The sequence below is a fragment of the Eptesicus fuscus genome, chromosome 6, assembly GCF_027574615.1.
Source record: "Eptesicus fuscus isolate TK198812 chromosome 6, DD_ASM_mEF_20220401, whole genome shotgun sequence".
Taxonomy (NCBI): domain Eukaryota; kingdom Metazoa; phylum Chordata; class Mammalia; order Chiroptera; family Vespertilionidae; genus Eptesicus; species Eptesicus fuscus.
In genome coordinates this window covers 52,855,305-52,877,924 of record NC_072478.1, presented here as the reverse complement: position 1 = coordinate 52,877,924, position 22,620 = coordinate 52,855,305, and the positions used below count along the sequence as shown (strand labels likewise).

Here is a 22,620-nt window from a genome sequence, read left to right as displayed (position 1 = left end):
GTTTTCTTCTTTACTTCTGCTGTGTTGCCTTATATTTTCAACTCTAAGGCATCATGCTTTCTTCTTACACAGGGTCTCTGCATTTGCTCTTCCTTCTGGAATGTTCCTCCATCATTGCTCAGGGGTTAATTCCCACTCTACCTTTCCACCTCAGCTCAAGTTTCTTCAGTTAATGTTACCAGGACCCATACAGCTGTGTTCTGTTCCTTCAGAGCATTCATCACAGTTGTAGCTGTACTTTCAATATTAATATATTATTTGAAAATGATCCATGTTCTCCAATGAGACTGTAAACTTATCAAGAGGATGAACTGTGTTTATTTTTACTCAGAACTAAATCTATAGAACCAATGTACAACTTACACAGGAAATCTCCCAGGAATCCATTAGCTTTTCAGGGCTTGTGGCATATGTTAGTTGGTGACAGCAAAGTCTCTGGAGTCAGAAAGCCCTAGCTCCCAATTCTATCTCCACATTTACTAACATATAGCTTTGGGATAATTACCAAATCTCTTAAAACTTAGTTTCTTTACTTTTACAGCAGGAATAATAATAATCTAACCCCGTGGTCGGCAAACTGCGGCTCGCGAGCCACATGCGGCTCTTTGGCCCCTTGAGTGTGGCTCTTCCACAAAATACCATGGCCTGGGTGAGTCTATTTTGAAGAAGTGGCATTAGAAGAAGTTTAAGTTTAAAAAATTTGGCTCTCAAAAGAAATTTCAATCGTTGTACTGTTGATATTCGGCTCTGTTGTCTAATGAGTTTGCCGACCACTGACCTAACCTAATAATACCACAGTTGAATTCTGGAAACTAAAAAATCACACAGGTGGCAAAGATAAATGAACATTTCCTTCTCAAGGCCCACCACCATTCAAATATACAATTTATAAATTAAAATGTTTTTAATTTAATTAAAGAGTCCAGTCAATAAAAGCACTTAAGTATAAACTTTACTTTGGATCAGGTACCATAAAAGGATAAACTCGAATAAAACATGTTCTCTCATTTTTTAATATGCTTTTTATTGATTTTAGAAAGAGAGAGGGAGAGAGAGAGAAACATCAATGGGCTGCCTCCTGCACACCCTCTACTGGGGATTCAGCCTGCAACCTGGGCATGTGCCCTGACTGGGAATTGAACCAGTGACCTTTCAGTGCATGGGACAAGGTTCAACCAACTGAGCCACACTGACCACGGCTGAAATGTGTTCGCTGCCCTGACCAGTTTGGCTCAGTGGATAGAGTATCAGCCTGTGGACTGAAGGGTCCTAGGTTCAGTTCCAGTCAGGGGCATGTACCTTGGTTGCAGGCATATCCCCAGTAGGGGGTGTGCAGGAGGCTGCTGATCGGTGTTTCTCTTTCATCGATGTTTCTCTCTATCCTTCTCCCTTCCTCTCTGTAAAAAATCAATAAAAAATTTTTTAAAAGTGTTCCCTGATGAAATCCTAAAGTGTTAGTAGAATGAATAACTCATCTAATTTGTGAGGGAATTTGGTAATAATCTAGTCCTTAAATTAAAGGATACATTAAAGACTAAGTGGGGGGGAGGAGGTTCTTACATAATCTCTCTATATAAAAGGCTAATATGCAAAGTGTCCCCTCGGGATTTTGACCAGGAGACGGGGAGTTCAATCGCTCACTATGATGTGCACTGACCACCAGGGGGCAGCACGGAATGAAGCAAGATCCTGGCCGACAGCTGGAAGGCCCCAATCAGCCCTGATCGCCAGCCAGGCCAAGGGACCCTACCCATGCACAATGAAATTCTCCCTAGAACATAGGCTGAAATTGTAATATAGTATCAAAAATGAAAAACAGCACAGCTCAGCAACTATAAATTCCACTCTGAGATAACCCAGGGGTCAGGCCACAGACCAAGGAAAAACATACACTAGTGCACACCTACTTCCCTCTAGCATCAATTAAATACACACCAAATCTAGCTTTTATACATTTGTGCTAATAAAGTCTGCTGACTCAAAGTAACTCAGTCATCTAATTTTAATGGTTTATATCTTTTAATCTCAATAGTAACATGAAGACAAATATTATAAATTTATACATACTCAATATTCTCTTATATGTTACATTGTTGACTTCATTTTAGAAAGAGCAATGGTTTTTTAGATAATCAAACCTTCAATAATTAAAAAGCCAAGCAATATAAAGTGCAAATAATTTTATTCAGGCACCAAAAATCCCAATAAAAAAGATTAGTAATGAGACGTATGCTTCATGTTTCATTACATATAAATAGCTCTCATAGGTAACACTATTGACTAAATTTTATTAGTCTTTTATTGTTTTTTTCCATTTTTCTTTCATTGACTCTAATTATCCACTCTCATACCTAGAAATATTTTTAAAGTGCATTCTGCAGTCATGCTACTGAATGCCTAAGGATTCTAAAAGGTTCTGACTGCATGTCAGAAACATAACCATGCTTTATATGATGTCCTTATTTTACACCACAGGCATGTTTAGCTGAAGAGCCTATAATACTAGTAGAATAACAAGCAAAACTACGGAATCTCATTAGATCACTTGGGGACTGTCATTACTGCAAATAGTACACATTCAAACAATCACTCTGGAATCCTAAATCTTAAACTCAACACAGAGATTAAATACCAGTAGAAAAATAAATATGGCTTGATAACTAAAGTTGTTTTTCCTTCCCCAACATGAAGAGAGTATGTATACACTGACATCAAGAACAAGCTAAACGGAGACTAAACTGATGCAAACAGGATGCCAAGAAAAACTCAGCTTTCTGCCAAAGGTTTTCCCCAAGAGGTGAATAACATTTTCCGTAAGCCTATGAAAATTGCAGGGTTGGTTTGGTAATGAAATACTCCAAGTGACTTTTTAATGTATGATTTAACATTTCTGTTCTCTACTGAATACTATAGGTTGCATTAATTACATCAGGGGAAGCCCATATTTATTATTCAACTGAAAGATTCTCAGTATTTTTATTTACTTAAGAAAATTTTACCATATATAATAATAAAATATGCATTTTTAAACATTTGATATTTTAAGACTATTTACAATTCCACAAGATAAAAATTAAATATAAAATTTTCAGGCAGGAGCACTTTGTATTATGTGATCCTCATCTCAGAGTATTACTAGTATAATTAAAAATTCCATTCTCTGATTTTCATGAAGCTACATGTTTGGGCCAGTTCCTGACTAGAAGGTTAGATAGCCATGGCAGGGAACTTGATTTTTTAAATTTTTTTCGGTTCAACTGTTCTCAAAATGCATCATAGGTGATTGTCAAACAATAGAAAATTTGAACATATCAGTAATCTCTACTGTTGTCTTTGACCTGTTGTTAGTTACTTTCTTCTGTTATTGTAGGTACTCAGTGTAGTTATAAACAGAAGCCATATTTAGCTGCTGTGCTTACTGTTTTTAGTTTACCAGATCATCCCCCAGAGATTAGAAAGCAAAGAATCAAACCAAGTTGTGAAAAATACAAGCAATGTTGCAAAATCATAGTAAGTCAGGCACGATGCACTGAAGTGTTCAGGGGAACAAAGGCTTTCGGAGGTTTTCACACACAGGGTAACAGCAGGCTCTACACCGGGCCCCATTCGTTTCAGCACTGGAACAACGTTCACATGCAGGGGACTATGCTGAAAAGACACATAAATTGTCTGTATCCTTGAAGGGGCATCTGTGACTTTGGAAAATTAAATTTAACATTCATGATTTGTGAGGTCAGCACAAATCCCTTGATAGAATTGTGGCCTAATTAAGAAGTGTTAAGAGAAGTTTGCATCTTCTCACCAGTTCACATAAACATCTCCCCGGTATGAAAAGTAGGTACAGGGCATAAAAACTGGTACAAAAAGAAAATGGTATAAAAAGCTACCTTCTGACTGAGGAAAACTAATGAATACCCAGCATTTATACCCAGGATTATCTAAAGAAACTCAAATGTCTTTTTCTTTTGTAGTTTTGACTTCTAAGTTGTTCAAGGTCAGAGCTGCCTTACAGTCTCTTCCATGCCCAAAGAAGTAGGAAGCGGGAGACAAGGTATTTTCCTTTTTTACTCTTCGTGGTTAGGCATCTCTTTCCCTACCATCTGTAAGTTCTTTTATTTTACTCCTCCTAATGTTTATTTCCTCTAATTTCACCAGCTTCTAACTCACTCCTATCCTTTCCTGCTTCATAACTAAGAAATCAGGCAAAACTAAAGATTGGCTTAAGTGAAATTCATTTAAAGCATATGTTGGTTTTTAGTTTTTCTACTTTTGCCAGAACACAAATTTGCCACAACAAACCTTTCATATGCTCTGTTAAAATACTTTCAATTATGGTTTCATGCAGTGGGTTTTAAGATTTAGTCATCCCACAAGTATTTATTGGGTCTGTCCAGTATACAGTTCATGGCATAAGGAATAAGGGGAGGGAAGGAGGACATATAAAATACTGAAACTACTTTCATTGCTTTTTAAAAAAAAATGTAACCCTCCCCCAAAAAGGCAGAAGTCTAAACATTTAAATAATACGATAACATTTCAAAATGCATACTACTATTTTTTTAAATCCTCACCCAAGGACATACCTAGAGAGAGAGAGAGGAGAGAGAAACATCGATCACTTGCCTCTGTAAGTACTCCAAATGGGGGTCAAACCAACAACCCAGGTATATGCCCTGACCAGGAATCCAACCAGCGAACTTTTCAGTGCATAGGACTATGCCCAACCAACTGAGCCACTCTGGCCCAGCACATGCTACTTTTAAGGCAAGACAATAGCTTGAGCATAAACATTGACATTTCTCCTCTCAAATCACACTAAAATGAATCTTAAAATGTAGAAAAAAGACTATAATAACAAAAAGAGAATGAGGTAGAAAAGCAGAGTGAATAATAAATTCTGAGTGGTCTACCATGCTCAATGGACTTAGAGAAGACAGGAGGAAGGAGGAATTGTTGTGATGACGATGTGTGATAAGGGGTACACTAAGGGAGGGTCTGTTTCTCCCAGGAGAGAACCCAGAAAGGCTCTAACAACACAAGGCAGAGGCATGGAAGACAGGAGCAGGTTGAACAGCACTATCGAGGGTATCTGAATAAAGGATCTAGTATTGAACAGCTGAGCAAGTCCCTCCCACTTTCATTTTCAGGCAACTGGCAGAAATACCATAACCCATCTCCAAGGAATTGAAATGGTTTTTCTTGGAAGGGCTATAGTCCAAAGGAAAACACAAGATTATCTACTAAATAGTGTTCATCTTAAATTGAAGCATATCTACCAATCAACATGCCTACAGAAGTACATACATAGTTTATACTTAATTCTCTCATTCAAGGGAGATAGAGAGGTATACAATGGCAAAGGAAAGCAATGCCAGTGAACTATGATAATCAAAATTTGTCATCAATAAGTAAGAATGAATAACAATGCATTACTGGACATTTGAGGAAAAGCAATAGGACAAAACAAAGTCTTAAGGATTACTGCATCCATATAATAAAAACAGGGGACAAAAAATAATTAGAGAATAATATTTTAAGGAAAATTAAAATTGTGGAGTAAAAGATGATAATAAATTAAAAAGTTAAGATAGGTGTACAAATACAGAGGTACCTATTTCAGCCTTTATTGTTCTTTAGTAAACAATGTACAGGGTATAATTTTTTAAACTAAAAAACCTGCAAAGAGACAAGCAACTCTTAATCAAGAGAATGTATATTCAATAAAAGCAAGATACAGTGGATAAAAAGATGGAGTATTGCGGAGAAAAATGGAAACTCTAAAAAAGAACTAAAGGGAAATTCAAACACTGTAGAATTTAAACTGGACATAAAGAACAGATGCATAGCATTTTAATTTATTTTGAACATCACTTTTTACTCTTAAAACTATCTGGATTTGATGATAAATCATATGATCACCTTAGCTTCTGACCTTCCAGATTTGATTTTGCTAAACTAGAACAAATGAGATGATTTATATCTGTAATTAAGATAAAAGTTCAAAAGTGATAAGTGGCATCTGGACTCTAGTATAGTTGTCAGTTTCTCATTGATGTGATTAACCAAGAATATAAGTTAGCTTGCTTCTCTACTCACATTTGCTGTTCTATAAGAACAAGCCTAAAAACTCCTAAAATAAATATATTTCAGAGGCTTTGTAAGTAAGAGCAAGCTTTAAAAAAAAATAGAAACGCCTGCTTAAGTTAAAATATTTTTCAAGCCTACCAAGGACACTACATTGCATTATCCTTGCCACATAGCAAAACACAAAGGAAAAAATACACCTCTGAAAGAAATACTTCTTTCAATCAAGAGTTGCAAAATTGCTTCACTTAGTAATTCTGAAATCTGCTTTTGACAATAATTAGTCTCGTAACCCTAATTATGTATTCCCTGAAGTTTAAAATAAAAATAGTTTAATTAAATTGCTTTCTTCTGGTTAATGGAAGTTTAATGAATAATGTTTAATTGAATTAAACGTGCTTAATTGTTTAAGCATTAAACAATTGTTTAATGAATAAAATATAATAGCACTTTTTATGTTTTATTCTAATATAGCTTATCTGATTTTAAGGATCTATATTCCCTTTCCCAAAATATTGAGATATATATGACATATAACATAACACAAATTTCAAGCAAAAATACAAAGCCATATGCCCATACTACTCAATAATATTAACTTGAAGGCCTTTATTATGGAAAAAGACCTGGCCCACAATATTTTGAAGTTGCAAGTTTGTCTTAGCCATGATCCCACTTCTCTTTCTTCCCTCCTCTCTGAGCTCCTGCATCTCTTCTTCCCAATCCAGGCATCCAGGGTCCTCATGCCACCCTCTGGATGTCAAAAGTGAACCCACTTCAGTGTCCTCTGATCAACCTCACACTGAAGAACTCCAGGGACTGCACTTCCCTTTTCCCTCTTCCTGACCCCTCATCAAAACTTCCATTAACTACAGGAAAGCAATTTAATTAAACTAAGCCACATTGGATTGTTAATGATTCATTAACAGACCACTTAACCCTCCTTGGGATATTTTTATTTTAAAAGACGACACTATAACCTAAGGGAATCTCTACTAAGCAAAATATGAAACAGCTCGAAAAAATAGAGAAAAATACATAGGCTTCTTTCAGGGAGATATGTTTGGATAGAAGGTCCTTCTGGGGGCCCCTTAAATTATCCCTGCTGGTGACCACCTACTCAGCCTCAATTCCTGACGAAGAGAATAAAACGTTGACTGAAATGCCCTTTCCTAGTTTTATCAGTGAGTGGCAAAGTACTCTCAAAGGAAGGCATTTGACTTTGAAACACTTCAGAAGTTGAAGTATAGTTTATTGCTCCTCTGGGTGAACTGAGAAATACAAATGCTTCTTTTAACTTGGAGTCAAATTCCCAACAGCCAGCCTTAAACACCAAATATCACCATGGAAAAGGTCAAATCCTTTGTCATTTGAAAATGACCTGGCAGGTACTCTTTTTAGATTAATTACATGTTTTTTAACTTTTAATTTGAAGATAGGAATGAGTACCAGAAAGATATAGCCCCATGTTGCAAAGATGCAAATGAGAATATAATGGCAGCAGAAGAGCCTCTATGGTAAACTGCATGGTAAAATTCAGCTTCTCATCTCATCTATCCATCCTTCTAGATCATCTACACACACACACACACACACACACACACACACACACACACATGATAGTAAAACCTCTAAATCCCCAAATATTATTTACAGAGTATTCTCTTAAAATTTAGCTATAGATCATCTAAACTTTTTAAATAACATTGATCATTAAAATTCTGATATATATTTATTGTTGATAAAATAGGGTAGAAGTAATTACAACTCCCTTTTGTTTTGATTGACAGTGGGGGGTTTTATGCCTTATCCCAGGTATCAAATGCACAGAGAAGAAACTATTTACTCCTTGCCTCCAGTTTGATTGATATACAGTATTTTCTGGCATATAAGACGACTGGGTGTATAAGATTTTCCTGGGTTAAAAAGTTGTCTTATACGCCGGAAAATATGGTATACACACACACACACACACACACACACACACACACACACATATATACCGTATTTTCCGGCGTATAAGACAACTTTTTAACCCAGGAAAATCTTATACGTCCAGTCGTCTTATACGCCGGAAAATACGGTAAATCAAAGCTTACCCTCCACTCTAGCAAATTATAAATTTTGACCTCCCCTAGAATAAGGTGAAAACGCAGACCTCTGTAGTCGTCAATAAAAGCCTCTAGCATTTTTCTTTGTTGTAATAGTTGTAAAAATTAGCAACCTAACCCAGGTTATGGGTCAACTGTATTCATCTTTAGGAGTTCAGAGCATACTTCTGCATAAATCTCAGGCAAAACATAGCTCTTGGTGAACTTTTTTGTAAATATATTTTTATTTATTTCAGAGAGGAAGGGAGAGGGAGAGAAAGATAGAAACATCAATGATGAGAGAGAATCATTTATTGGCTGCCTCCTTCACACCCACACTGGGGATCGAGCCTGTAACCTGGTCATGTGCCCTGACCGGGAATCGAACCACAACCTCCTGGTTCATAGGTCAACACTCAACCACTGAGCCACATGGGCTGGGCAGCTCTTGGTGAACTTTTTCACTTCATTAAAATATTATACATTGTCTCAATCTTCAAAATGCACAGGGGTGACTGATAAAAAGCTACCACACAAGAAAGACAATATCTACATACAAACAATAAATTTCTAAATGATATTTTTTCCTTTAGCCCCCCAAAAATAAATCCTTCTTCACAGGTAAGGAAAATTTCTACGACAGACTCTGGTACAACTTCAGTTTAAGATCTGTCTTCTGAAAGTTTCCCATTTAAAGGTGTAACTTCCCACTCAAAGGCGCATTTGAATTGGGTGTTCCAGGGCAACATAGCATTTTGAACAAATGTGTCAAATTTGGCCTTTTTTTTCAAAGACCTGAACCCACAAAAATAGGAAGAACAGGAGAGGAGACAATGGCAACTAAATTTTGTAATGTGTAAAAAAGGTGCACACATAGTAATTGAATTACCAGATTCAAGAAAGCTCAATCTGATGTGGGCAATGGGAAAAACCAAGAACTAACTAGTTACACAACAGATCCCCCCAAAATACCCAGCAACTGGTAGCACCAGCTTCTCTAAAACTGGAGATAAACTGGGTTGGCAGGTGTGAACCTAAAATAAGGAGGAATGGATGAGAGCTATTTGAGAATTGTTTAGATACTTACATGTCTTCCCCTACTCCATTTTACAGAGTATTATCCCTCATCCTTCCCCCTTCCACCTCCAACCCTCCCACTGAAGTCTGGAAAGTGTAAAACATAGGGTCTTTGAATTGGGGTATCTCAAGCAACTAAGAACATGGGAAACCTCCTGAAAACAAGGGGATTAAGTAACTGCTTATAGGATGCAAAGCCTCTTTCCTAATACCAGAAGACTAGCACCTAGAACTTTTTCCTCCAGAAAGGAGATTAGAACACATTTCTTGAGGGAGTTTGATCAACCCAATCAATGGCCCACCCAAGTCACCCAAAGTAAATTAAAGATCAAATGCTCAGAGCTTCCAAGCAGCTTTTTAGTTCCCTGCTTAGGGAAGATAGGTCAGACTAAACAACTTATTTATAAACAACTAGGAGGACACAAGAAGAAGAATTTTTTTTAATCAGAGCAGTAAGTCATGATATTTATGATAACAAAGGCCAAAATGCCACAAATAGAAAACAATAAAATTAGCCTGGCCGGTGCTGCTCAGTGGTTGAGTGTCAACTCATAAACCAGGAGGTCCCAGTTTGATTCTAGGTCAGGGCCCTTGCCCTGGTTGTGGTCTCAAGCCCCAGTAGTGGGCGTGCAGGAGGCAGCCGATAAATGATTCTCATTGTTGATGTTTCTGTTCTTCTCTCCCTCTCCTTTCCTCTCTCTGAAATCAATAAAAACATATTTTTAAAAAAACAGGAAAAGAACTTTCAGAAACTAAAAAGCACGATGGAGGAAATGTAAAAATCAATATAAGGGATAGAAGATAAAACCTAGAGAAATCTCCCAGAAATAGATCAAAATGACTAAGAGATTAAAAAAGAAGAAGATGATGAGAAATACAAAAGATAGGAAACTAGTCAACAACTAGAAAGTATGATTTCCAGAAAATAGATAAAATCATCAGTAAAATAATTCAAGAATATTTCTTATTCTCTCCAACCAGACCAATTGAAGTTTGAGAAAGAATTCAACTGGGTGCCCTTCTGTGCAGTCTCTCTCTATGTTTAATTTTAAGTAGGAAACAAATATAGATAGTACCAAATCTCTAAGCCAAATCAAACTATTTACTTAAATTACTAGGCTCTGGTCTGACTCATCTTTATACTGAGCCCTGTAGAGGGCCCCCTGGGAAGGCATATGGGCATTCTTTAAATTATTGTCAGCTGAATTCAAGGCGACAGGCAGAGCCACGTCTTGGATACACATCTTACCAAAAAGGCAGACGTATTATCAGCACTGACTCTTACCTTTGCCCAGTGTCGGGTAGTGTGTTTTTGATATGTAAATCCAGTCAAGCACCAGGAATGCTCGGGCCTACTCGAGAATGCAAATGATCTCCTTTGATCCTAACTTTTGGTGAAACTTCCTGGTATTTGGGAGTATAAAATAAACTTGCTCTATCGGCTCTGGGTCCCTGTCCCTCCATCAGAGAGGACGGTTGTCCCACTCGGCTCCCAGCTTTTTCCTTCTATCTCTGTGTCTTGTCTCTTTCTTTCTTTTATTTCTCAATCCCCAGCTGCCTCTACTCAGAACCGGTTCATCTCTCTTTCCATGCTGGACGTGGAGAAGAGCCCGAGCAAACTGATCCACCTCTCAATAAAGAATACCTTTAAGAAATTCTTTCATTGGTTAGTCCTCCATAATGTTCTTCTCATAGAAAAGCAAAGAAAGCAGCAGGTGCCAAAATTCTATTCCAGAGACTTTAGCACAGATTGCCTCTTAGATTTCTCATAACCTAACAAAGTACAAAATCTTCTCTGACCCATTTAGAACCTCAAAGCTTCATTCCTTGCAAACCTCCAAAGAATTTGGATCTGCAATTCATTAGAAACATGCTGGGATCCACAGGCTTCATGAAGGAGTTGACTGAATGGTAGGACTCAGCTGAAAATAACCTTCTGAATTCAGATTTAAAGTTCTAAAAATAAACAGGAGAATCTTTTGATGAGCTTACCATCCACAAAACCAAACAGAACCTAGGTCCTAGGTTCTTTAATACTCATTAGAATAAAACCTTTTGCACATTCCCCAAACTTCTAATATACACAGAATGATGTTCAAAAATTGAAAGACATTCCAAGAGGAAAGAGTGCAGTGCAATTTTGATCACATATTGATCAAGTAATTTCACTACAAAATGTTAATTTATGTTTATATTTCCATGTTAGAAATCATGTTGGAAACCTGTGACTTCCTCCCTTTGAAAACATATAATTAGCTATTCTATACTGGGAAGAGCTCTGGAAAATGATGATTTCTTATCACCAGAATTGTATTCCCAGCCTGTTCTAAAAGCATATCCCAGTCTTTGTCAAGCTAATTATCTTAATTAAATCTAAAGGGTAATCACTCAAGATGGACAAAGTGATGTTTTTACACTTAATCACTCCAAAAAAATAGACCTATAATATTTTAGTATGGTTTCTTAACTCCATGACATATCATAAATATCATATTTATTTATATAACAAATCATAAATGTCAACCAGGTGTTCAGAATGGTTATTCCAACAATTACTATTCACCTCTGTTCCATTTCATTTAAGAAGAGTTAAAAAATCATCTCTCTGAATAATTTATTTGATCTATCTCTTTGGTCTATCATTAGTATTTGACCCAATGGCCAGAGACAATCAATAGTAAAAAATGTATAAGGCTCACTTATATCCTATACTAGAGGCCCAGTGCATGAAATACAGGCACTCGGCAGGGGGTGAGGGGGGTCCCTGAGCCTGGCCTGCACCTCTCACAGTCCAGGAGCCCTCAGGGGATGTCCAACTGATGGCTTATGCCCGCTCCCTAGGGCATAAGCCATCAGTCAGACATCCTTAACCCTGCTGCGGAGGCAGGAGAGGCTCCCGCCATCGCTGCTGCACTCGCCAGCCATGAGCCCGGCTTCTGGCTGAGCAGTGCTCCCCCTGTGAGAGTGCAATGACTACCCCCTGGTGGTCAGTGCGCGTCATAGCAACCGGTTGTTCCACTGTTCGGTCGATTTGCATATGAGCCTTTTATTATATAGGATGGCACCACTTTGGAATCTGAATCATATTACTACAGTTAAGTCTGGGATTTTTCTCATGCATTATTTAATATGTATCTTTTGAGAATTTAAACGTATCTGTGGCCAAGTACCCTAAAAATCCACATCTAAACAACATCATTTAGTGATGGAATTGATTTTTTTTTAAAACAATAGAGTGCCCTATGCTTTGAAAATAGTATGATTTTATTTTCTCTTTTTAATAAGCCCCTCAAAGAAGCCCTGGTCTTTGTTGACAACAATCATAACAGCTTAGCATTGACATTAAATGTATTTAATTTTTCAAAATGCTTCAACTTTAAATGGTAATTTTTTTATAGTTTTATTGATTTCAGAGAGGAAGGGAGAGGGAGAGAGAAAAAAATATCAATGATGAGGGAATCATTGATTGGCTGCCTCCTGCACTCCTCCTACTGGGGATTGAGCCCAAAACCCGGGCATGTGCCATGACTGGGAATTGAACTGTGACCTTCTGGTTCATAGGTCAATGCTCAACCACTGAGCCATAACAGCTGGGCTATAAATGTTAATTTTTAAGTAGCCTAAATAACTAAATCAACTCTACAAAGCTACATAGAAATATAGTTTATAACTGAGATTGCACAAGAATGCAATGCTACTTAAAATCAGACATTGGCCAGGAGACCTTGATAGTTTTTTATATATATATATAATGTGGTATATGAGTAACTTCCATATTAAATTTTTTCCTATTGAAGCCATTTGCTTTTCTTCCTCTAAGGCAGAGAACTCCAAGAGCTAACAGACAACATTCTCCTTCCTGTCTTATAAAAAAAAACTGTTGACTATATATTTAAACATCTATAAGTATTTATAAGTATAAAACTATATCATTTTATCAAATCCTAAGAAAATTTATTTGGACAAATTCCATGAGAAAAAAAAAATGTCTTGACGAATAATTTTAAAGTTTTTTAAAAATGAATTCATACTATTTTAATACTTACCTTTTGCCTTAGCTCAAGAAACTTCTAGAAACAAATTCACTGCCCCAAAGTTATAATGATCTCAGTTACTTAATAATACCTAATTCCTGTGCATTTCCTTTATTCATTATCTTTAGTTATCCAACTTTACATTATTTTAAATTTTAAAACCAATTCCAAATAAGTAATGAATAAACAAAGTTTTCTTGATCCGGTCAACCCTGTGATTATCTCCCATTTCTCAATATGCCTCTTTTCCTTAGGAACCAAAAGAATTCTAGAATCAGAATCTTTCCTTGTGATGAACTAGATAATGATTGGCTGTTACTATCGCTCTGCTTATATCAGGGTGAGCTTTTCTATGCCAGACAAGAGTACAGTTTCAACTCCTGTAGGAACACCACCAAATCTGACCACAGAAAATAGTAAAAGGCCTCACAGAAAAGATTCTCCTTTTAACAAGTAAGATTTAAAAGAATCAATGAAAATTGAAAAAGGGTGAACATTCCTTATTTTTAATTTCTTAAAATACGTAACAGCAATGTAACGGTATAAAAGTACAGTTGTCTATAATGATTAAATCTTCTGTATTTATAAATGCCAAGTATTAAACTATCTCAAACGACTTGATCATTCTTGTTGTTGTATTCAAATGCAGCATCAAATGAACAACAATCAGATACTGCCCAGTTGCCAGACACAGACTATTATAATAACGGCAGCTATCTCTGAGGGTTGCCTCAGCTTGGTTGGGCTTAGTGGTGAATGGATTACACACTGTGATGTGCACCTTATTTTAACATACACACTGTGATGTCTTCAAGGTGGATACCTTATGATTTGTCATTCTTCTCTTTTCTGCATCATCAATGTCGAACAGTGGTCCTAAATTAAGGGTGATTCTGTCCCATCACCCCAGGGATATTTGGCAATGTCTAGGAACATTTTTAGCTGTCACAACTGGGATAATTGCTACTGGCATCTAGCTACCTCCAATGAACAGGAACGTTCCCTGACCACCACCACCCCCTACAACAAAGAATTATTCAGCCCAAAAAGACAACACGGGGAAGGTCAAGAAAGCCCGCTATGAGAATTAACTCTCAAAAGCTCCTCTTGACATATGTTGCAATAAGGAACCTTAGAAGGAGAAAGGAGAACTCAGGCTGACATATAACTACTTCTATGGTCAATTTAACCCCGGAAGTCATTCTACAATTTGGTATTCAAAGCCCATAATTCATTAAGCTTTCGTTCTAGTCACATCCTTACATTCATTCAAGAATCTTTTTTTAAAAAATAGCTTCATTTTTCTTTTTAAATATATTTTTATTGATTTTTTTGCAGAGAGGAAGGGAGAAGGATAGAGAGTTAGAAACATCGATGAGAGAGAAGCATCGGTCAGCTGCCTCCTGCACACCCCCCACTGGGGATGTGCCCGCAACCAAGGTACATGCCCTTGACCAGATTCGAACCTGGGACCCTTCAGTCCCCAAGCTGACGCTCTATCCAGTGAGCTAAATCGGCTAGGGCTCAAGAATCTTCTTTATGCCATTCCAAACTAATGCTGGAAAGATTCCTCTGTATAATTAAAATTGGGGAAAAAAAAAACTTGCATGCATGCATATTAGCATATCCAATGGACACAGGCACTGAGGCGGTGGGGGCTTGCCTGGGGTGGGAATGGCTGGGGAGGGGGGGTCAACGGGGAAAAAGGAGACAAATGTAAAACTTTAGACAATTAAAAAAATAAGTAAAAGGGAAAAAATTGAATACAATTTTTAATGAAAGCCCTTAGGGTCATGTATATTCTGAACAAAAGCTCAAAGAGAATCTAATTAGAATAAATTTTATCAATAGCTAGTTCTTCAATGTCCGCCCTTTAAACCATTAAACTTTTACTCCCCAAATGATTATTTACCTATAGTTTTATAATAGTTCTGACAGTTCTTGAAACTTTAGCACTGATCCACAAAGAGAGATGCTCTAAAATACAAATCAGATGTCCTCACTATGTTATAAAAACTAAATAGTGTCATAGTAGAAATAACAGAAGTTGAATTTCTCTGATCAGGTGCCTTCTATAAAATATGAAATAGCCAGACAAACTTTAAGCTATGCCTCAAATTTATAAGCTTCCAAGCTATTCAAATATAAAACAAGCACTAACAAATAGGCAACCTTGTGCATCTCAAGGCTTATAAATCAAAATCACCAAGGTAAGTTAACTGCATGTCCAGTGGGTGCAGATTTATCCCCAGAGGTCTGATAATCATGCAACCACTAAAAAAAGCAATGTGTTTTCCATGACCTTGGTTATAATTCACCACTGACTTGTAACTTTTACTATTATGTCATGCTGGGCACACTCTAAAAAAGATTTCAGGATTTTGGAATTCTGAAGAATGTGTTCATTTGGTGATATTTTTTTTGCCATTAGAACTCAGTATAAAAAAGATAAACATTTGATACCTGAAAAAGAAGACAGTGGATAAAGAAAAAAAAGTGAAGAAAAGCAGGACTTAAATGTTTTGGAATTTTTCTAAAAATGCAAAACTGGCTTGAAGCTTGAGTTAGCCAAATGCAGAAGCCTTCAAGCTCCCACCTTGTCAGCAATTACTGTATCTCTTATGTCTGGTAATTTATTTAGTAGAATTCCCCACACCAAACTGGTAATAAAACAAGCAGAAATGTCATCAAAATTAAAATAAAGTCAGAGATGCTTTAAAGCATTCCATTCTGTAAGTAGTTCTATTTTGATCACACATGAACAAAGGCCTGGCTGTCACAAGTGTTTCCAAGAGTGGGAAAGTGGTTAAGAGAAGTTAATATATTTCTAAGCTTTTCAGAGATTAATGAAAAGTGTAGCAAATCCCTTCAAGAACACAAGAAAGAGAAAATGGAATAGTTGTTGCAAGGACAGACAAGTCAGGTATATTTACCAAACTTGCACCTTGACTCCCAGGTTTAGAATAAGAAAGAGGAATGATGACATTTCTTTGATATTTAAGTAGAGAATTTTTTTTGGGGGGGGTGGGGAGTGTTTTAGGACAATGGGCCAAGTATCCAGAGGTTAAAATGCTGAGAAGTATACTATTGGAGAAACTGCTTAAAACTGAAAGCCTGAATCAGAATCCTGATTGGACTCCTTTCTGGATGTATAACTTGAAACTAGCTATGTGATCACGCAGAGCTCCTGGTTTTTGCCATTATTTTTTTTGTTTTGTTTTGTTTTGCTTTAATTTGGGTTTTGGATTTGTGCTATAAAGATTATAAAAGCTATCTTCCAGAAGGATTCTATGAGCTAATACATGTAAAGAGACTGAAACATATGTTCTATTAAAAAGCGCATAGCACTGATTATTAACTCTCTGACAAAGTAGGTTATGGGGTTTATATGTCAGAAGATAAGGAGCAAAAATAGGAAGAAGTTGGGCAGGAGCAAGCACACTGGGTCCCACCCAACTTGCTGGCCCTGAGTTCTGAAGAGACCTCAGAGAGCAACCACTTCAGAGCTTTTCTGACTGCTGGATAGGAAATGTGTCCATTGGAAAATAAGAGTCTAATAATAATAGCAGCTAATACGCCAGACACAACAATCCAATCGAGGTGGTTCTATTTTTAACTATTAATATTCTCATTCTACAGCTGCAGGAACCAAACAGAGTTCAAAGACATGAGGGAAATTGCCCAGATTATAGACAGCAAATGGGAGGCGTGGAGCCGAAAGTATACTAAAACCAAATGCAATCCCAAGAGCAGGCAGTGATGGACATAGTATGGGTTCTGCTCATGATGAGTCCTGGATGTTGTGAGGATGTCCCATTTGTGCTTGCAAGCTGGGTCTAACCTTTCTTCTAGACACACCTTCCCTTTAGCACCTACCTGCCCTCACTGGGCCAGGATCTAATTCTCCAAGCAGGGCTTTGGGAAAAGACGAGTTTTAGCCGAGAAGCAAAGATGAACAGCAGGATTGGATTCCAGGAGGGTCAAGCTTGAATGAGGTGGATGGCCGCAAACAAGTATACAACACCAAGACGATATCTGAGATTGTTTTTGTTTTTTGCCATACAATATCTGGGAGAGTACAAAGGATTAAAACCAAAGAAGCCAATTTTGACATCAGTAAAAATGACAAACACATGGTCTGGAAACAGCAGAGAAAGTCAAGAAATTAGAAACTAAATATACTCAGGAATAAATTAGAAAATCAGGAGCAAAAGAGAAGAGAAATGTGTAGGCATTTTGCCTTGAACAGGGTATTAAGACACACTAATGAGTGGAGGAAAGGCAAAAACCTAGGGGTCAACCTTCTATCAGTGGGCGATGGAAGCCCGGGGATTAGAAATATGTATATGTTGCAAAATGATAATCATAATAAGGTTAGTTAACATCTCCTATCCCCTCACATAATTATGATTTGTGTGTGTGGTGATAACACTTAAGATCTACTCTCTTAAAAACTTTCAGGTATAAAATACAATGTTAGTTGCAGTCACCATGCTGTGTAAAACAATGCCATATTTAAAATAATATAAATTCCCCTCATGTTATTGGTCAAATTATGGTGTTTTCATACTATAAAGTGTTATTTGTGTAGAAAATAAAGTGAATAGGCATTTAGAAAGCTGTTCATGACATACTATCACTTGATTATACTACAAAATAATTATTAATAACATAATACAATTTATAACTAAATACATTTTTTAAGTCTAGAAAGGTATAACCAAAAAAAAAAAAAAAAGAAAAGGAATTTGGAAAAATAAAAACCACAGTTTATATAAACATGGCTGTCTATGAATGGCTAGATTATGAACATTTTAGTTTTCTTTCCATAGTCCCGGATTTTTTTTAACAAATGTGCTTTGCCCTTTTAATAATTATTTTAGTTCTTATAATGAAAGAATCTAGATTAAAATATCCATCTTTTTAACAGACCCATAAACATTAATTACAGAAAACCAATCTGTTTTTATAGCAGAATACTGTTTTTTGCTGTTAATAACACACCAACTTTCCTAGTAATTTTTTTTTATATTTAGGAAAATTGGTTAGTAACATCTAAAAATCTAAAATAAAATAAAAAGAAACAGAACTAATACAAATACTTGACATAGTCCTTATAATTTTAGCCTTTCCAAAGTAAAATTATGTCTCATCACAAGTTAATTTTTTTTTAAAGTAACATGGATGACTCGATGTTGATGTCCAATACATGCTGTTGATTAGCTGACTCATTTCCAATATAGAAAAATATCATAATGTCTGCTGATGCTAAAATATGATGATAGATTAATTATTTGCTGGGTGAATTATAACTACAGAAAAAGAAATAAAACAGGAGAAAAATAAAGGATCCTCAAATTGACCACATCAAGAATTTTGTGTAAATGTAAAAGACAACAGAGTCTTCTGTTCATAAATGATAGCTGGATACTTCTGCAATTAATTTTTAAACATTCAAATCATGTTCTAGAAGCACTGCCTCAAAACAAGTTTGTTATTTTAGTCTCCATATTCATTGAGTCTTCTTTAAAGAAACTGCCAAACCCATACCAGCTGTCCCTATGAACAAGACTAGGCTAACAGCAGATATTTCTTTCTGAGCTGTCAAGATATTAAATAGATAGAGTTGAGCTAATCTAAACCTGTTCAATTGGAATAAAGGATTACCATCAAGAGTTTGAACTGTACAATAAAAATTTAAAACATTTCCATTTTCTTCCTCAAAAATGCTCATCTCCTTTAAGTGTCCTGGTTTTCCTTAAACATTAATTGTAGAGAAGGTGCTTAGCAATTCTCCTGCTCCCTTCTGCCTGGCTCTTTGTCATGAGGTCAGAGTGGTCCCCAGAAGCATTAGGGAAACTTGGATAAAAATAAGCACAGCAGCATAGCTTGTGGTATCCAAGCCTCACTTCCTTACCTACCTTTCTGGACTTCATCCATGATATCATTGACATTTACAGAGATTCAAGTTAATAAGAGAGAACAAAGTAAACATATACAATTATTAGATTGCTAGGGAGAATGTAAGTTGCCCAAACCATTCTATTGGACAATACATAACAACACTCTAAAATCTTTCTTCCCCTTGACCCAGTGATTCCCCAGAATTATATACCTTCAACTAAGGTCAAGGCAGCATTATTTGAGTCACAATGGGCTCCTTTTTTTCAGCTAGAGCTTTGCTAACTTTGATCAGGTGTTTCAGATTGTTAGAGCCACAGTAAATGGAGCAAATCCTTTAGCCCAGGAGTGGGGAACCATTTGTCTCCCAAGGGCCATTTGGATATTTATAACATTATTCTCAGGCCATACAAAATTATCAACTTAAAAATTAGCCTGCTATATTTGGTTAAACTCATCCCTAATGCCTTTGCATATCCAGACCAAATGATTTCTCGGGCCTATACAACTTGAGGGCCAGCCATTCCCCACCCCTGCTTTAGCCTATTGATCTCAAATGATTCTCAACCAGAGTCCCAAGGGCTGTTTGGAAATATGGGAAGTGTTTGATGGTCCCAATGGGTGGTGCAGGGATGCTACATGCCATGCCCACAATGCCTGGATTATTTCCACATTAAAAAAAAAAAATTTCCCATGCCCAAAATACCAGTAATAGAAATTGGTGCTCTGCCCAAATCCCCTCTTCAAGACCAATGAACCCACCCACAAGTTACTGGGTATATCATTTGCTTATGTTTCACAGCTATGTCCTCCATTGGGCATTGCCCACTGCAGAGAATTATCTTGCCCAAGGGCATTATTCTCTCTCCTATGAGGAACCCATAAGTGATGTCTGGCTGATAAAGGATGCAAAGACCTGAATCCTTTACTTCAACTTGGAACAACTCCATAGGATGTCCGAGAGGACTTGGCTGCTATCCTACTGCAGATCAGCTTCTGCCTCTGCCCATTCTAGTCCTCCTAACTTTACCACAGGAGTAAGTTCTATACACGCATACCAGTAAAACTTCTGCACTCCACGCTCCCTCTCAGAGTCTCTTTCCACAGAATTTCACCTATGACAATCCCCACTGACAAATATAGCTTTAGTTGATCCCCTCATTTTCCATATAAGTAAAGAAGGGCCTAGAGAGGGAAAAGATCGTGTTCAAGGTAAAGAGGTGGCTAGTTCAGCATTCACGGCACATACTACACATTAAAAACTGTAAGATGCTTGAGAAATTGAGAGATAAATGAAATACAAAGAAAAAATATGTTAAAATGTGTATTAGGGGAAATAATAACTACCCAAAGAGAAGAAAGTAGAATGAGAATAACAAAAGCATTTAAATTGACTACATCTAGATATTTTAAATAATGATAGAGCCTGAGAATCAATATTACTAGTTCATGGCAATAATAGGAGTCAAAAGAAGACTACCAAAATGTTTCATTTGGGGAAAGATTATTTCTAGGTTCTCTAACTACTATTACACTGTCTACACTATTCATATTCAGTGTTTATCATCAAGATAGAGCCAAAAATAATATAGCTAGAAATTTTCTTCTTAAAAGCAAAGGGCTGGTAAATGGAGATTATCTCACTATTGAAGTGAGAGTAAAGAAACACAAACCAGTAAATCAAATCATCTTCACTTACAACCCTTATACCTCTTTCTTCAGTAGCTAGTTCTAGATACCCACTATTCAGCAAAGAAGGCTTTCTTATCCCCAGTGGTCTCTTCTGAACCATTTGTCAATCTTGGAAGACACAATTCAACCACTCTTATTTTAACGTAGTTAAGTACAGTATCATTATATTTTTACCCTGCAACTTGTATACTTATGATATTTGTTCTGTTCCAAGTGCAGAAATTTACCCTATTTTTTTTAAAGAATCATATAGAAAGAACTACAAAGTTGCTGAAAGTTCTAATTGTGATATTAACAACCACCCCTTCCCCACGCGCACACACACACACACAAAAAAGAAAAATATACAAAAGTCTTTTGAAAGATTTTTTTAATGTAACCCCATACTTGGAATTCAAAACTAAGTTAAATATTACTAAGACATTTTTTCATAAAGGAAACATTGCCTTTATCACACTGGCTTTCTTAATTTTCTCAGAAGCATAATTAGTATTTAAAAGGCAGAGAATAAAGCACATTGAGTGAATGGAATTATTACCAAAGCCAACATAATCAAGATAATTTTCTCCAAAGCCTCATTTGAAAAGAATTTCATATTTTAATGTGAAAACTCACAGAATATGTTTGCATTTTACTAAGTAGTTCAAAATATTGTGCCATACTTAACATTTATTTTAAAACACTTTGTGTAGTATTTTTACCCTATCCATGTCCCAAAACAATCCTGAAAACAATATTTTTTCTAACTTACAATAAAAAATTCCCTGCTTTTCAAAGTCTGAGAGATTAACATGAATAGAATAGTAGGTTCCTGTTTATTACCTCATGATATGAAAAGAATCTTGTCCAATAGCATCAGGGGAAAGTGCTAACTAGAATTTACTACTAGTATTAATAATTGTCTCATTGTCTTGGTCATCCACATGAAGTACAGTTGGAAGCAGTCAACCATTAGGACTTACCCTTTGAAAGTTTGAACAATGCCAGAGTTATTGCCACACTCCACTCTGTTATGTAAACTATGGTTTTGCATCAATGAGCACCATGGTATTATTTGAGTCATCCTCTGATTTCCTGACCACACTCTCTTTATATTGCATAGAAAAAAATGGTATGTTTAGTTAAATCTGGAAAAAGTAACAAGCATTCCTCATTTGGGAAATAGCAATATGGGCCTCCTCCTGTGTTAAACATGTCCCAGTTTATAGCTAAGTCAACAATTCAAAGGCTGAAGTAGAGAAGTCAGGACAGCTTGACTTCGTTGGTTTCCCAGTTGTACAGCTTGCAATCTCTCTATGTCATCGAGGTAACGGGGCACCAAACAGGAACAGATTGTTCCATCAGCAGAACAAGAATGGAACCAGCAGCAGCTTTCTCCAAAACTGTGACTGATCGCCAAATGCGCAAGCTCTAGTTAGGGCTAAGGTTATTTATTCAAATGCTAATAGGAGTTATTGTTGCCACTTGCTAAGTTGAGTTTAGAAACTGTTCTTTTCTCTCCTTCCTAAAATGTCTGATAATATTGCTAGATCTTTTTCCTGGCTGTTAGATTTTGAACAAATATCCTCTTGTGGTCTGTGTGAAATTGTGATTTGACATTGATCACTCTGTTTAGCTTGGCATCATTCCACAAACACACCTTTAGAAAATAACATTTTTTCAATATCCTTATAATTATGGTTTAGTTCTCTATTAGGTCAGTCTTCAATGATCAAGGTAACAAAAAGACTGGAAACCCTAGG

The 22,620-nt window shown here is 36.5% G+C and overlaps 1 protein-coding gene across 3 annotated transcripts in view; it reads right to left on the bottom strand.

Annotated features, from left to right (window-relative positions):
• Window positions 1-22,620, bottom strand: part of IQCM (IQ motif containing M) — a 384,245-nt gene that overhangs the window by 293,637 nt on the left and 67,988 nt on the right. Inside the window, exon 1 of one of the 3 annotated variants that reach the window (XM_054717694.1) lies at window positions 13,298-13,475. The exons of the other annotated variants lie outside the window; for them this stretch is intronic. The gene's annotated coding sequence lies outside the window, so the exon portion shown is untranslated. Of the gene's footprint in view, window positions 1-13,297; window positions 13,476-22,620 lie in introns of those variants that run through there. 3 annotated transcript variants of the gene reach the window in all.